The 14135-nt window shown below is 42.7% G+C and overlaps 1 protein-coding gene across 17 annotated transcripts in view; it reads right to left on the bottom strand.

Annotated features, from left to right (window-relative positions):
* Window positions 1–14135, bottom strand: part of DTNA (dystrobrevin alpha) — a 377884-nt gene that overhangs the window by 131220 nt on the left and 232529 nt on the right. The gene's annotated exons all lie outside the window — the stretch shown is intronic.

The following is a 14135-nucleotide window of genomic DNA, read 5'->3' as shown; positions in this document are numbered from 1 at the left end:
TTGCTTGTTTGTTATAAATAAGCCAATATCTACTAAAATAAGTGGATATTTTCTGTTGCTGCATTTGCATTAGAAATTTTAATAGCATGTCCAATGTATTCAACAATAACGTTGACCATACATGTTTTTATTTAAAAAAAAAAAAAAAAAAGAGAAACAGAGTTAAAGGCATAAACAGGACTAAAGGCACCCTTCTCTATCATTTGTGTAAGAGTGTCCAATGAAAGATGAGATTCCCCAGAGGTAAGCACCATTTGGGATTAGAGACTACCATCTACTACTACTCAGACAGAACCCTGCAGAATGAGAAGAAAGAGGAGGTGTTGAAGGGAGGATGGGTGCAAAGTGACCACCGGATCATGTGATGTCACGGGGCAGTAGTGGGAAAACAGGGGACGAGGAATCTGGGCCCCTGAACTGCCCCTCAGGCTAAGGAGGTGCCCTGACTTTCCTTAACTTGGGGGTACACTTGATGGTAGTGAGGCCCAAGTCTTCGACCTGTCCCTATCTCCTGTTTAGCCCTGAGCTAAACCCTCAACCCCCTCCACAGGAGGTAAGACAGGGAAAAAAGTTTACTACACCAAAAACCAAAGGAAAAGATAAGACAGACACCTCGGGGTTAAATAAACTAAAAAACAAAACTGCTGCCAATCCTCCGAGCAGCAGAGTAAGGCACCCGATCAGCATTCAGTTGAAGCACCACTGCTCCTGATAAGCTGAACCACAACAGAAGGTTGGTCTCCAAAAGGCAGTGTATCACCAACAGTGAGCTGCAGCACCAGGTGGCCTTAAAAAGGGAGGTGGGAGTGGCACCCACCTGCATAGATAATTAGTCACAATGCAGTAACACCAGCGGCCACCGGGGGGGGGGATACCCACCAGCAGACTAACTAAAGTTGTAGGAACACCAGTGGCAAAAACTAATATTAACCCACCGATGACCTGAAAGGAAAAAAGTTTATATAAGAGAATCCAGAATCTGACACAGATCCAAAAATGGATTGTGACACGAGACTTCTGTGATGCAGATATAAAAGACCGGAGCGACAAGGAGGAAAAGAGTTTGGCGCCAATGAATGAGACCAGCAGGATATGCGCTGAGAAAGACACAAAGGCTGAGTCACTAGTGTGGGCCCGGGGGCGTCAGTGAAGGGGACCGAGTTGACGATGGTTAAGACCTGTGAGTCAGACTACGCCAGTCAAGATCTGAGGCCTAGCCCTGCATCGGTGAAGATAATCAAGCCAGATTGCGCCTGTCAAGACCTGAGACCTAGCTCTCATCTGTCCTGCCCCGCCAGATGACTGTCGCAGGTCAAGCCCTAAAGAACGAGTGGAGACTCCAATCTGGCAATGGACATCCACTGAAGCAGTGGTCCCCAACCTTTTGGACCTTGAGAGCCACATTCAGCTTAGAGAGAGGGTCGCGAGCCACATTCAGCACTGAGAGAGGGGCACGAGCCACATCCAGCTCCCACCCCCTTCAAAGTAGTGTCAACCAAAGCCCCCATTACAGGTATAATGATAACCAAAGCTTTTCCACAGAAATCACTCCAAAGCAGTACACTGAAATCCAGAGGTTCCCACAATACCCCCATTCAGTATTCTCCCATCAAGGACTCCCAACACACAGTCACATCCAGCTTTGAGCACCTCCTCTATCAGGTAGCACCATCCTCCAGCATACCATACCTAAAACATCTCTAAACCCCCAAGACCAGTAAAACGCATCCAGATCTGCTCTTCTGTGCAGGGCTACTCGCAAAATTCACCATTTTGAGATGTACTCTTCATACCTGTTTGCTAAACTTGGACCTAATGCACCAAGCTGGCTGGCAGTCGCGATCCCGAGCTACAGGTTGGGGACCCCTGCACTGGAGTGATTGAGAGGTGAGAGTGAGCTGGGGTCGTTACTTCTGACATTGATGTATGATATAGGGGTCAGTCGGGGTGGTGTAACAGACAGGTTGGGGACCATCGAGAGTATGAGAGGCACAGAGGGCATTGATTAACTTAATCAAATACATTTGTAGCCTAGTGGGAAGAATGGGAGACCCCCAATAGGGTCAACTATATAAAGGGGATTGTTATAGTGGTACCATTAGGACTGTGGACATTGCTCTCATAAAAAATTAGATATATGGAATGTAGTAAACTATCTGCAAGAGTTATAGTGCGTTGATAACAACTGTGATATTATTGTATAATGAATATTGTACTCTGTAATTACCCTGCTATCCCTGAACTACTCTTTGCTCAAATCACCCCTTTTCTATATTCACACCTGGAGAATAAATAGTTAAGTGGTTACTTTGCTTTGTCCTTGTCTGCATGTTGCACCCCAGTAACCTGCTTACACTTGTTTGCCCAACCGCTGGAAACAATGACAACAGTGACATGTATTTTGTAGTCATCTTGCACTTTTCTGCTGGTTGTTTCTTCCACTATAAGGGTCCCGTTACAATTAGCGACGCTCCAGCGATCCCGACAACGATACGACCTGGTCAGGATTGCTTGTTCGTCGCTAAATGGTTGCTAGTGAGCTGCCAAACAGGCAGATCTCTCCAGCGACGCAGCAGCGATACAGCGATCCGTTGGGAGTCGCTGTCACGTGTCACACTGCAGCGATTCTGACGACTTCCGCCTGCGTCCATAAGTTCTGCGTCGCCAACGACGTCGCTAGTCGGCGCCGAACACAGCGATGCATGCCGGCCAGCGGGACGACAACGACGAAAAAATGGCCCAGGCCATTCGAGCACGATCAGCGATATCCAGGGGGAGGGGGGCCGGTCGCAGGTATTTGTCACACAAAGCGAGATCGCTGTTGCGTCACAAAATTGGTGACGCTTTGGCGATCTCGCTATGTGAGAAAGGCCCTTTAGTTTCTCAAGCCCTAGAATGTTAGCCTCTTTTTCCTAAAAGCAGATTTTATCTTTCTTCTAAGGATTTTCAATTGGATTGAGAGCTGGAATCATTGCTCCCTGGTTTAAAATAGTCATTTTTTTCTTTCTTTACCATTCTTGTCCGACTCAAAGCTAGTTTTCTAAAAGTGCATTTACACTGCAAGATTATCATGAATGAATGTGATTAGGAACTCTATTTCATGATAATCTTGCAGTCTAAAGAGATCGTCGATCACCCAATGAATGAGCAAAACGCTTGTAAATAAGATTTCACACTTTGCACTGACAAGGGGCAGTACCCTGAAACAGTGTCTGCAAATTGAGCTTTTGGCTTTTATCCTAAGTCATGTAACAAATCTCGTTAGAGAGTCGATATTGACTTTTAGGGTTGCAACTTGCTATAGGTGGCATTAGAGTTCTAGTCCTCTTCCTCTCTAAAGAGACAAATTGTTCATCATGTGAAATTATCTTTTGATTTTCACAAAAGATAATCATTCTTGGCAATGCATCATCTTGTGTAAACAGGACTTGCACTGCCGAGAACAATGAAAGTCTATGGCATTGAACAATCTATTACATATCATTAGAGAGCACATTGCTAAATGCGGTCTGTAAACAGACTATTAAACGTCTGCCATTCAGTAAATATTAGCCGATCGGTGGTCGTTTAATGCTGCCAAACCGGGTCATGACAGCAGAATTTCAGAAGTTAACAGCAGTGGGTAGAGATCACCTCCCTTCGCTTTTAGAGGCTGATGATGGCTGAATAATAGCCATAATAATAATGATTGACAATAATGCAGGCTCAACTTTTGAGGCTGCTTCAAAAATAAGGAAACATATGAGATGCCAGGATGTCATATATGGAAAAGTAATTAAGCAGCCACTGATTAGCAAACGAGTACCCGATTCGTGGTCATTTAGTGCCGTTGGTCGTCAGGTGTTAATGCGCTTACATTAGGGACTAGGGACATGACAAATTGACAAGAGAATGGCAACACCTTTTTTGGGGTCCATTAATTTATACATTTCTAGGAGGCATGATACAGGACACTGCAATTCAGAAAATGCAGCAGAACTGTAATTTTACACCGGATACATAGATTTTCTAAAACAGATGTCAGAGGAAGTGACAGCGCCTCCTTAAATGTTATTTGTAATGCCAATGGCTTAAGAATTGCGCAGGTGTTAATGACATGATAAATAAAATATAGTATTATAATATGTATGCCCAATGGGCGCTATTAGTGTATTTTTTTATAAAACTTACATCCAGAGAATATGAATTAAAGGCGTCGTTAGCTAATTAGCCTGTATGACAGAAAGCTTTGGAGGCGGTAGAATCTAGAAAATCTTTTTGAAAAGCTAAATCTATTATTTCTATTCTACCAACCATTGAGTGGGCTGGCAAATTATTAAAATCCAACATGGCTAGTTGGGTCATTATCAGCTGGAAGCTGCAATTGAAGTACATAGTAACAGCTGCTGTTGCCTTAATTAAGTACCCCCCCTTGTTCTGTCATCTCTTTCTCCTACCCCTACAAATGGTAGTTATAATCTATTCTATTACTTACCGTGTTTCTCCACTCACTTTCTAATAGATCTTTCTATGAAACATGAAATATGCCTAACAGGAAAGTAATAAAATAGCACAAGTGTGGGCACCTAGCTACTGAACGTTTTACCACTACTCTCCTGCCAATCCCACTGCTTTCCCCAATGTGATATTTATCATTTATTTATCTATCTCAGCAAATCCATATTTTGAGATTAAAGCGGTTTTCCTGCAACAAGATATTGATGACCTTTAAGGGCATTTGACATCTGGATGTAAGCACACTAGATGGAGTTGCACTGTGTAGCTACATTCAACATGTAGCGGCCACTGTTGGGGTCTGCAGAACAGCTTTATTCTAAGGATAGGACACCAATATCTTGTGACCAAACCAGCCCTTTAAATGCTTCTGCACATGTTTATGCTGTGGATCCATGGATCAGATGTATATTCTTCTGGTGGCAATTTTTTGTTGCGCTTAACCACTTTCCACTATACTCAATTTTTGTGTTTTTGCTTATTGCTTCCACCCATTTTTCAAAACAGCATAACTTTTTAATTTTTCCCATACGAGGGGTTTTGTTTTGGAGAATGCGTTGGAATTTTTCAATTGCTTTGTATGAACAGTGACTGTTCAGGCAGAGGGCGTGCACTAGTCACATCATCGTGCCCACTGACCTGAGCGTCACAGCCAGAGGACCCGGGAGACAGAGGTGAATATGGCATGGCTGGCTCACACTCCTGGCGTCTGCATATTTGGCTCTGCTACACATTTCTGTAGCGGCTGTCTGCATCTCCCTTCCTGTGCGGTCACATGGTACCGCTCATTAAAGTCATGAATATGCGGCTCCACTCCTATGGGAAGACAGGAAGGGAAATGCAAACAGCCGGGACTGAGATGTTGCAGAGCCGAATATACAGACGCCAGGAGGATGAGTATCATGTCTCCTGCTCCCCCTCCCTCGCCGGCATTCAGGTGTATGGCTCGTGTATAAGCCAAGAGGGTCTTTTTCAGCCCAAAAAAGGGGCTGAAAAACTCAACTTATACACAAGTATACACGGTAAATAAAAAAAAAAAGAAAAATGTATAACTTGTTTTGCCATTATCTAAGTACCAACTTATTCACTTCAAGACCCATAGAAAATAAAAAGCTATAGATACTCACGTACCACAGTAGCGCCATTTCAGCATTGTTTGCTGTCATATGACACTGTTCTGTCACGGGTCCGCTGATGTTCCTTTTCTGAAATTGCTACGCCTGATGTAATGGGACATACACCATCCAAAAAGTTCAACTTTTGTCTCATCAATCCACAAAGTATTCTCCCCAAAGTCTTGGGGATCATCAAGATGTTTTCTGGAAAAACTGAGAAGAGCCTTTATGTTCTTATTGCTGAGCAGTGGTTTTCATCTTGGAACTCTGCCATGCAGGCCATTTTTGCCCAGTCTCTTTCTTATGGTGGAGTCATGAACACTGACCTTAACGGAGGCAAAAAAAGGCCTGTAGTTCTTTGGATGTTGTAGTGGTGTCTTTTGTAACCTCTTGGATGAGTCATCGCTGTGCTCTTGGTCTGCCAGCCACTCCTGGGAAGGTTTGCCATGTTTTTGCCATTTGTGGATAATGGCTCTAACTGTGGTTCGCTGGAGTCCCAAAACTTTAGAAATGGCTTTATAACCTTTTCCAGACTCTAGATCTCAATTACTTTGTTTATAATTTATTCCAGAATTTCTGTCTGATGTCTAACTTTTGAGGATCTTTTGGTCTACTTCACTTTGCCAGGCAGGTCTAATTTAGGCGATTTCTTGATTGAGAACATGTTTGGCAGTAATCAGGACTGCGTGTAGCTAGGGAATGTAAACTGTTCTTCAAAAACATGTGATAAACCACAGTTTATGTTTTAAAGGGGGGGAATCACGTTTGCATACAGAGCCCTGTAGGTTTGGATTTCTTTTTCCTTTAATAATAAAGAACTTCATTTAAAAGCTGCATTTTGTGATTACTTGTGTTATCTTTGTTTAATATTTACATTTGTTTACTGATCTAAAATATTTAAGTATGACAAACATGCAAAAGAATAGAAAATCAGGAAGGGGGGCAAGGGGCTGACGAAGCCTCTTGGTGAAACGTGCATTGAGGCAGGTGGACCAGGACACGTACCAGACCCCCCTCTTTTCACTGACATACCATCTTTTTTGTAAGTACTTACCTTCTGCATTTTTTCACTAAACTATTTAGTACCAGTCATGACACTTGTTAGTTGACTTGAATTATTACATAGATGGGGTTCTTTGTCCTATTTGAAACCTGCTGTGTTACTTTACATCTCTTACTTTGTACATGTTATTGGTGCCACTTCTAGGAACATTCTGATTTGGTATATGTATGTCTTTTGTATTTAAATCTTTTTTTAAGTATATTTAGTAAATTGTTAGCTTTGATGAGACCTTTGTGTGCAGTTGTTTTCATATGTTGGTTGGTAGATTAGTTTCGGAGTCTGTCTCTCTAAGGGTCCCGTTTCGCTTAGCGACGCACCAGCAATCCCGACAACAATACGACCTGGTAAGGATTGCTAGTGCGTCGCTAAATGGTCGCTAGTAAGCTGCCAAACAGGCAGATCTCTTTAGCGACGCAGCAACCATCCAGCGATCCTCGGCGGTCATTGGTACCTTGTCACACAGCAGCTTTTATGAACGATTCCAGCCTGCGTTCCTGAGTTCTGCGTCACCAACGAGTTCGCTCGTCGGGTCAAACACAGAGATGCATGCTGGCTAGACGACGATGAAAAAATGGCCCAGGACATTCGAGCACGATCAGCGATATCCAGCAGGGGGGCCAATCACCACTATGTGCCACATGTAGCGAGATCGCTGGCGAGGTCGCTGTTGCGTCACAAAATCGGTGACACTTCAGCGATCTTGCTATGTGAGATGGGGGCTTAATACTTTACTCGTTTGCTCAGTCTTTTGTGTTGGTTTTCACTAAACAAATCCAGCAATCTTTCCTCTTATGTAGAGAAAGTTCAAATTCACCGTACTGCGTGATACGTAATCTCCATACCGAATACAGACTGTAAAACCCAAGAATGGAGGAGTATTGTTATTCTACCCAGGCTGCACAATACATTATCAATAAAAGGCAGGTTTTAGGCTAGGACTGCTAATGACTATTCAGTTGTGACATCGCCGGATTTCCCTTTTGCCGCTGCAGAAAGCAGTTTCTTGCTGAGCTGAAAGAATGATTCGAGACTCCCACATTTCTGAAATCCGACAGGTGCCAATATAAATACACATATGGAGAGCAGCTTCAGCTTTAATTAACTGTGTTTGGAAATAAAAGTGGGACCATTTCTCATTTGGCTTCAAAACTACAACCTGTTGGAGTTTATATGAGGACCTGTACTTAAAGGGAATCTGTCACCTATTTTTTGGCATATAAGATGCGGCCACCGCCAACAAGGGCTTATCTACAGCATTCTGTAATGCTGTAGATAAGCCCCGATGAAACCTGAAAGAGAAGAAAAACGAGTTATATTCCTTCTCAGCGGTGGGGGGGGCAGTCCGGTCCGGGTCCGATGGGTGTCGCGGTCCGGGTCCTCCCTTCTTCTAGCAATGACATCCTCTTCTTGCTTCCCGTCACAGCGCAGGCGTATTGCTCTACCCTGTTGAGGGCAGAGCAGAGTATTGCAGAGCGCAGGTGCCAGACCCCTCTGACCTTTTCCGACGCCTGCGCACTGCAGTACTCTGCCCTCAACAGGGCAGAGCAGTACGCCTGCGCCGGTGCCGCGACAGGAAGCAAAGAAGAGGACGTCATTGCTAAAAGATGGGAGGACCCGGACCGCGACACCCATCGGACCCGGACTGGATCACGCCCCCCGGTGAGTATAATATAACTCATTATTCTTATCTTTCAGGTTACATTGGGGGCTTATCTACAGCATTACAGAATGCTGTAGATAAGCCCCTGATGGAGGTGGCATCATCTTATATGCCAAAAAATAGGTGACAGATTCCCTTTAAAGGAAAGCAATAAACAGAAAATTACCTATTGTTTATTTTATAAATCTCAATCAATGTTACATATAAAATAGCAATTTTCACACTGATCACTGATAAGGAGTCTGCCGAAAAAATGCTGCAAAATAATAATGCTTTAAAAAAAATAAACTACTGTATTTTTCGGATTATAAGATGCACTTTTTTCCCCCAAATTTTGTAGGAAAATGTGGGTGCATCTTATAATCTGAAGGTCTTGCCTCCCGAGATCTTGATCTAGGCATGCACCACCGGAGGTGGCCATGTCCCGGAAGCCCAATGCAGAGAAATCAATAAGTAAGGGACTTCACTCAGCGTCACTATCTTAGGAGAGCCCAGTGACGGCAGCCTCACAGCGCATTGCCACCCCCTTCTCCCAAACCAGGGAACACAGTATTGCTCCACTCCTGCCACCGCCGCCCCCTGGTAAGCTACCGTAAAATGGGACTAAAATAGCACATCATTAAACCCCAGTTTGCTTTGAAATATTTTACTGGGAGAGACTTTGCTGGTACAGGTTAACTAACTTGTGTCTTGTTGCTGAAATCAGTGTTGATATGGTGCATGCATGACCTGTGACCTTACACGGTCTTCCCCAATTTCCCCTTTGTAGCACAGTTTGGCTAATCCTCACCCAGATTTAAGCCTCATACATGGCTGTTTCTGTTCAGATGATTATTTCAACCTACATATGAAAATGATGATCATTATCACCTGTTTGGTACAATTGGTTACTCATACACCTAGCTATAATTCTACAATATCCCTGACTCTGTACAAGTGTAACTAGAAGAACTGATACTGTTTTTAGCGCAAAGGATTATAAAAAAAAATACATTTAAATCAATATTTGGTTTGTTCATTTTGCTTGTTGATAAAAATAAACTATAACACTTCTATTTTTAAAGTATTTTTACCTTGAAGCGTTTTTCTATGCCGGCCTAAAACTTCTGCACAGTACTATACATGTAACACAAAAACCTGATTTAAACAATAGGTCATTTTCTGATGTTCGCTTTCCTATAAATCATGCAGGTGTGCACATTCCTTATCTTGATCACAGACAGTAGTTTATTGTGTAACAACTAGCCAATAAAATCCATGTGTTGAGTGAATATTTCAAAGTTCCTTTCAAGGCCAGTAGCACTTAAAGGGAACTGTCAGCAGGTTTTTGCTACCTCACCTGAGAGCAGCCTGATGGGGGCAAAGTGAAGCTGAATCCAACAATGTATCTCTTAGATTACTGGGTGCAGTGATTCTGACACAATCAGAGATTTAGATTTAGAATAAAGCAGAGCTGAGAAAGCTAACCCCACCCACAATCAGACTCTCCATGTACAAAGTCCATAGACAGTGAGGTGCTTAGTTGCCAGACTAGTCCGGCAATGATAATCTCTTAGTAATAAATCCTTCACAGTTAGTAAACAACAAATTGTCCCACCAAGGACAACATCTGCAGGGAGTTTGTATGTTCTCCACGTGTTTGCGTGGGTTTCCTCCCACATTCCAAAGACATACTGAGAGGGAATGTATATTGTGAGCCCCATCGGGGACAGCGATGATAATGTGTGCAAACTGTAAAGCGCTGCAGAATATGTGACACATCCCTGAATTCTGTGTTTCAGCCTCTATCTCCTGCTGTCTTCAGATTACATAGCAAAAACCTGCTGACATTCCCTTTAAACAGAGAAATACTTGGATTTAGTGTTGGTTCACACTTTAGATGAGGTGGGAGTTAGAAAGCAATTAAGAATAATTGAAATCATTATATTATTATATCTGATAAAGCTATTAAATGTAGAGTTGCTTGGGGAGAATACAGACTTACTAAAAACTGAATGTCATCACCTACTAGGAGTATGTTCCAGAAAATGCAGCCTTAATCACCCCATTTCCATTGGGGGTCATAGATTTTTTATAGCAATATTACGGCTGCAGACTGCTATTCTGGGCTGCACACTTTGCTATCGCTGGGGATTTTGCAGTTAAAGTTGGCTCACAGATCTACATCCATTTGTGCTGTGAGGATTTTGTGCTGATATTTGTTTTGTGCTTTGCTTTGAGTGGATTTGATGGTTCAGATATTTTTTCATTGTATAATAAAAGTAAATCTGATCAGCGTCTCGGGTTTTTGCAGTGATTGGCAGTTGTGGTTTACGCAGAAAAGCAGTCCCTGGAAACGTTCATGGCTTTCTGCCACATTCTATAAATGAAATGTATCGCAGCAGCCAGAAAAGCGTAACGTGCGCAGCACCTGAACCTTATATTACTCTTTAATAAAACCATTTATTTAGACTTTGTGCAATGGCTACTCTCTGACAAATAAAGATTATAAAATATATCATATACCACTGTATCTCTACATTTCTGAACGTAGACATCTGGTACATTGTCAAAATGCAACTCAGCCCAGTGCAAACATGGGGGCCATAATGTAACTTTGCAGCAGAACATAATATTTTGCAAAAATAAAAAACAACAGCTACAAATATGACCCCACGCCTTCTAAAACTAAAAGGTCGGATTGTGTAGAGCTTATACACTACCTATGCCTATGTATATATCATCACAGAATTCAATCTGATAATACAGAGGATGTTAAACCAATGGTCTGATCAGGATGAAGGTAGAAACAGATGTATACCTCACTCTACAAATAGAAAAAAGAAGCCTTCCTCCGAAATCTGATAGAGGGAACGTATCCTCTCATTGGTAACATTGGCCCTTAAGAGCCCGTTACACTAAGCGATCTCGCTAGCAATATTGCTATAACGTCACTAGTTTTGTGACGCAGCAGCGATATCGCTACATGTGATACTTAACTCCGACCGGCTCCCCCGCTGATTATCGCTGATCGTGCGAGAACGGCCTGGGCTGTTTCTCGTCGGCCACTTCCTGCTGGGCTTCCTGCTGTGGCGACGAGCGACGCATGGACGGGCGGGAGGACGTCTTCATCGCCTCGTCTGACAGGTAAGTAGCGACCCCCGACCGCTGCTATGTCGCTGGTGAGATCTGCCTGTTTGGCAGCTCACTAGCGACCACTTAGCGATGCACCAGCGATCCTGATCGGGTCATATCGTGGTCGGGATCGCTGGTGCATCGCTAAGTGTAGCAGTACCCTTAACATGTCCATGAGTTGTGTTGTGTAAGGTCTTACAACTCTGCTTATATTAGCAAACCAGGCAGATGGACAATTGTCACTAGTGTCCTTTTCTAACCCTATACAATATCCTGAAGGGAAACAGAATGCATAAGTGAAAACTGCATTTTATCTGATTGACAACCTAGTCACGTTTTCCTCTTGCATAACATTGATTTTCACAAACTAATCAACATGATACCATAATTTGCCACAATTGTTCAGAGACAATTTGTACTAGTTGCGAAAGTACTTCACTATTTAAGGTAGTCTGTCAGCACAAAACAAGTGTCCAAGCTAAGCAGCGCCCCTCGTAGGAGACACAGCCCATTAACAACTGTCCATTGGTGGCTGAGTTGGCCAGAAATCTTTCTTTACTCGAATATTCTAATGAGGTTCTTGGCGCACCCTTAGCGCGGCCGCATGGTTCTGCGCACCTTCCCACATAATTGTTATACCGGTATCTCTGCACCCCCCTCCTTGATCGACAGTTCTGGCTCCTGCGAGATAGTCATATATAACAAGTATCAGACATCAAGTGTAGGACTATGTTCACACCAGCCTCTGTTTAAAGCATACGTTCTTAATGTGTATGTTGAATGGAATCTCTGACATATGTATTTGTTATCTATATACTTCTAAGTTAAAAAAAATACATATCTGTTTAAAAAATATGTTTTTTTACTGCATCCAGCAAGATGGAAAGAACAGTCTACTGTACTATTCCATGCTTTCTTATTGTGGCGTACTGATGTATTCTGGCCAGCTGGAAGCAGAAAAAAATTTAGAAAAAAAAATCACCATAGCTTGTATGTCGGAAGCTTTCTTAGCATACACGCTAAATGTTGGGCAAGAGCAAACTAACACGGTCACCGAGGACCGCTATATCTGGCCTGCATAGCAGAATAATAATCACCAATGACTATTACCCCTCCCGCACTGCACCTCTAAGCAGAGCACCCAGGAGATTAATGAGGGACACGGGGATGTAATGATACTATCTGGAAGCATCAGTGATACATCAAGCCCGCCTCAATTTATCTGGATTAAGATTGTAAATTAAGACATGCAACGATGGTTATGAAAATGTGAATATGTCCTGCAGGGTCCACATCAATCAGATGTAAAATGCAAACATTCCTGGATAACAGATACATGAGCACTTAGGAAATGACATTTCTGCCCAAGAACTGTGGCTGTTCCAGTTCACCATTTGACCAGTAGATGTCCCTCCCATAAAATAAAATAACTAGTTAATTTCTTGGCTATATACTGGAAAGGAAACAAGAAATGTTCATTAAAAAACACATAACAATGGTTGTAGAACAATGTTGTGCACATAGTAAATTAATATTATACACAGGTAATGGTTACATTTTTTTTTAAATTTATTATCTTAAATAGGCAATTACCATGTTATTTGGATTCTTCATATATCAGTCCGGACAATTGTAGAAGATTAAACATGCAGGGCCCAAACCCAAACATTAAACTACTACGTTTGTTCAATTGGCTATCTAACATCCTCTTGAACCTTGTGTCACGGTTCCACACCTCAGTGTGTCTGGGATGTAGTTACTGACAGCTCAGCAGTACAATCTAGTGCAGGAGTGTGCTGAAGCTGTCAGAACTTTGATTGACAGCTCAGTGTCCAGTCTGGTGCAGGGGCATGCTGAGCTGTTGGTGTTTTGATTGACAGTTTGGCCATCCAATCTGAGACTGGTAGGTGCTGGCTGTCTCCAGGTGTTCACTGTCCCAGGTGATTGCCTTGCTACTTAGCTGGGCTGTTAGTCCCAGACCTCTGCCAGACGTAGCTTCAGCTAAGTGTGGATGGTTTTCTCTGTGCCTAGTGTTTTGCTTGATGACCCTTCATTGCCTGACCTTGGACCTCGTTCTGACCCTCCGTCTGTTTAACCCTTTTGTTCTGATCCGCTGTCCTCCTCGAATTTTGTCCTTGGATCGTTACCTGACAACGCCTTTTCTCTACTCTCTGTTTATTACATACCCTCTTGGCTTTTGACATCGGACTGATTGACTACCCCGTCTCACTGCTTGTCTACCCCGTCTCACTGCTTGTCTGTGAGAAGTGACTCAGCGTCATTATTATTGCATCTGCATGTGTCTGTCAGCTTCAACTGTAGTGCAACAGTTGCATTCTTTAATACCATAAGTCACACGTATGTGGCACATCTTATATGAGATTTTCTTGCAAAGTTTGGGTAATAAGACAAAGGAAAGAAAAACAGAAGAAAAACAAAATGGACGCAAGTTGCTGGAAAATCTTGTGATATTTAATAATTATACCATCATGTTAAAGTTGAGCCATTTAGAAATCTGCACAATTAGGGCTCGCTCACATGAAAAATGATTCTCTCTCTTCTTACAGAACTGAATTTATTATGGCAAGGATACTTGGCTTAAACTCTGTCAGAGTGTAAGCCGAGTGTCAGTTTACTGTGATCAGAATCTCTCACGTGAAAGAATCGTATCATATAACAGGTGTGGAGA

This window comes from Dendrobates tinctorius, unplaced genomic scaffold, assembly GCF_039654945.1.
Source record: "Dendrobates tinctorius isolate UK_male_01 unplaced genomic scaffold, ASM3965494v1 ptg000081l, whole genome shotgun sequence".
Taxonomy (NCBI): Eukaryota; Metazoa; Chordata; class Amphibia; order Anura; family Dendrobatidae; genus Dendrobates; species Dendrobates tinctorius.
This window is presented reverse-complemented; position numbering and strand designations above follow the sequence as displayed.